The sequence below is a fragment of the Emys orbicularis genome, chromosome 1 (assembly GCF_028017835.1).
Source record: "Emys orbicularis isolate rEmyOrb1 chromosome 1, rEmyOrb1.hap1, whole genome shotgun sequence".
NCBI classification, from domain to species: domain Eukaryota; kingdom Metazoa; phylum Chordata; order Testudines; family Emydidae; genus Emys; species Emys orbicularis.
Window position 1 is genome coordinate 80,384,356 of NC_088683.1, and position 3,795 is coordinate 80,388,150.

Below are 3,795 nucleotides of genomic sequence, written 5' to 3' on the forward strand. Positions count from 1 at the left end.
TCTCTTTCTTTTTCTGAGTTTTTAATGGCTTTCTGCAAATATAATTATTCATTCAACACAAATCATTCATTCAATATAATCAATGAGATAAGTAACTCCTTAGGTATATGTCTGAGTACAGTTCTATAAGAGTAAATATTTAAAACTGCTATTTTGAGTTACAAAGTGGCAGCATCATCAGAGGTGCCAAAATGGCTGACACGTCATGACTGCCTTATAGCTGTGATCAGTCTTACATTTTCTTTTTCAGTCTTTTCTTTCTACATCTGCAAAGACTTTTTGGAGCAAGAGGGATGAAGGTGTGTGTATCGAAGATGTCAGTTATGGTACTGCCTGCTATACACTTACACAGCACCACGGTGATCATGAAACTCCCGCTTGGCTGCTGCTAACACTGTAGGTACTTTAACTCACTCAGCACCTAACATTCCACTGTAAAAGTTCCCTAGATGCCTAAGTTTTAGACCCAGGGGCATGTGCACCGCTTCCCCATTCTAGGTGTTTGGAGGCCTATCTCTCATATAAGCTCCAGAGCAAATCACAAACCAGGGGAAGACAGGCATTTGGCCACCTAAATCATGTGAGGGGCCCAATCTGGTAGGTGGTCACTGATCACATCTTCCATACTGTGTCCCATTCAAAATCTGGCCAGAGGAAGAAGTGGTATTATTGCTTACTTTATAACTTTTAGCCACATGGTTAGAGCACTCACCTGGGATGTTAGAGATCCAGGGTCAATTCCTCCAGAGCTCTCTGCAGAGGGGGAGAAAAGATTTGAAAAGGAAGTATCCCTTCTCTTCCTGTAGCAGAAAGGGGGTAATTGAACCGCACTCTCTCACATCCTATATGAGTGTGCTAACCACTGGGCTACAAGTTATGAGGTGGGTAAGGCCTCCTTCTATAGCTATTTCATGTGGAGTAAAGTGGTGCTTAACTCATGCCCTCAAGATGTGGTTTAGGCATCTAAGCCATCCCATTCCAGGCAGTGGATACCAATTTGTGATTGCATACCAATTTAGGTACCTATCTCTATGAGGGAGTGGGGCTTAGCATACACCCCTCTCGTCGGCATCTCCCGTTGGCTTCCTTAGGCATCTCCTTGCTTAACATGCTGGCTTTTGTGGATCACATTCTTAGATGCCAGGCTCTCCCCATTCATGGTATAGTGAGCCTAGGTGCCTAATTCAGCTTCGTGGATCGCAGTGTTGTTCCTGTGATTTTCTAGGCACCTAAAAGTTAGGCGCTGTGATGCTCAGGGCTGCAGTGCCTAAGATCCTTCATGGAGCCCACCCTATGAGACTTGTCCCTAATGGACAGTCACATTTGTCTAAAGTCAATTACCATCCTCCAATCTATAAAAGTCTGAGGAGAAAGAGCATGAGTCCTGCCAGTTAGGACTGAGATACTTTAGTAGAGCCCTATGGGGAAGACTGTAGAGTGTCTCCTGCATTATTTCTGCATTAGCATTGCATCTTTGCGATCTGAATACTACACATTGAGTAGGCACAATACAGCAGTGAAGCAGGGCCTAGATCCTCCAGAACAAAGGAGCTGTATTTGGAGAAAGTCTGCAGGAATGGGAGTGAGAGTTGGGGAAAAGGTTGCATTATACCATCTTTGCAGCTCTACAATCCTGGAGCTAGAACATGTAAATCCAGTTCCTTGTGGAAGACAGAGCAGCCTAAAGATTACTCTATTTTATGCCAACTGCCAATGGCCCACAGCGGCTTTTCTAGCAGTAACGAAACAGACAGATATAGGGACATCCCAGCCATGATATCTTTTGCCCTGCCCTATTCCTTATGCTGGGCACTAAGACGGAAGGTGGTATGAGTAGGAAATGATACTCCACTGATCAGCTGAGACAGGGTTAAGTCTGCTTCACTGTGCTTAAATAGATTTAACAAGATGGATAATCTCATCCTAAGGGTCTATCCAGGAGGGCTGTAAGGGAAAGAGTCCATCAGGACTGGCAGGAAAAGTCATCAAAACAGAGCTGAGGGAAGACAATCAAGGAATCTTGAGGAAAAAGGGTTGGGGCAGGAGTATTGAAGTTTTGGTGCATTTGAGTTCCATTTAGTTTTAATCTAATGGCTCTAACTAGTGCTTATTCTTGCTTTCATGAGCATTAAATTCACTCACAACATACATAGATAACAAACATACTCAGATTTTTTTTTGTTAAAAAATAACCTTTACTTTCTACCACCTTCTTTGGTGATAGAAGTGGTGATACTGAAAACTGTGAGATTTGTCACGTGCTTATAATACTGTATTACAAACCTAATTCACATAACACCACACTAGTATTAAATTACACCTTTAACCACAAAAGTTATCTGTACACTTTTCTGTAGATGAACAGAAATCTCCACTAACTGATTTCTCTGGTTTATGACATCATTCAGGTAAGTGGAAGAATTAAGTTGCTGAAGCCCCAAAAATTTAACAGTGCTATTCAAATGGTATTTCCCAATGAAAATGTCAAGAGATGCAATACAAAAAGAAAGGATGCCTACGGCTTTCTCCTTTGTCAGGGCTGCTATCAATTTCTGTGCACGAATGAGAATATAATAGTTACATTTTCTGTCATTTTTAAAATAGAAGGAGATTTACCAGGATAGATGCAGCTTCCATATTTTCAAATAACTGTATCCAATAGACAGTTTACTGTACAGACCAAACATATATAATGAAGTATAGTGAAAGGCATTGATTAATAGGAGTATCATTCAAAACACAATTAGTTTTTGCTTTACTTGTCAACATTCTTATTCTTTGCATTAGGAATTTTTACTTGCTAAACACTAGAATGATAAAAAGTATAAGCTTCTTAAAACTGCTGCTTTCTGATGTTTTTAATTCTATATTACAAAACCATGTACAATTTATGAACCATACTGGATAACTGTTGCTCCACTTCCCCTGGAGTAGATTCCATCATTCTTAAAATGATGCACTATGTATTCACAGCGAATTAAATCTCATCCCAGAGTTTTTCACATCTAGAATTTAATGAAATGCTGTACCTGCAGCATATTCTCAGCAAAACAATACTAATGGATACATTACCTGACCAACTTGTACATGAAATAGTCAGAAATCTTTGGAACAATAGTGCTTGCACTTCAATGTTTCATTATTAAAACTGTTTATACACATTTTTTCAATCTTTGTCTAACTGTTTGATCGTATAAAAGGTAAAAATAGTGTTATTCCCACAGAAGCATGTACTGTAGTTGTCCTATTAAAATACAACTCCAAACCAAAACAAAAAATCCTTACCAGTGCTGAATATTTCACTCTCATCTATGGAGCACTACCATATGGTGGCATACATTCGTTTCTTCACTGCATCTCAAGTACAGTATGTTTACTAATTCTTTTGTTGATAATATTTTACTTCCTTGTTACAGAAGACAACTATGTACAAAACTCTATAGAAGTTTCATTCCTTTCAGTGCTGCAATAAGTTGTTTGCTTTAATCACCATGAGCACAATGATTAAGGCCATGTCTACACTAGAGCGACTATACCAGCATAGCTACAGTGCTGTAGCTATGCCAGCAAAACCCTGTAGTGCTGACATAGTGTACACTGATGCAGGACCTTTTCCATCAGTGTAGGAACACTACATTCTGAGTAATAGTAGCTAGGTTGACAGAAGCAGTCTTCCATCAACCTAGCTTAATGTCTACACTTGGGGTGAGGTTGGCATTTTTCACACCCCTGAGCAACGTAGTTATGTTGACCTAAATTTTAAGTGTAGCTTAGGCCTAACGTACTAGAAGATAA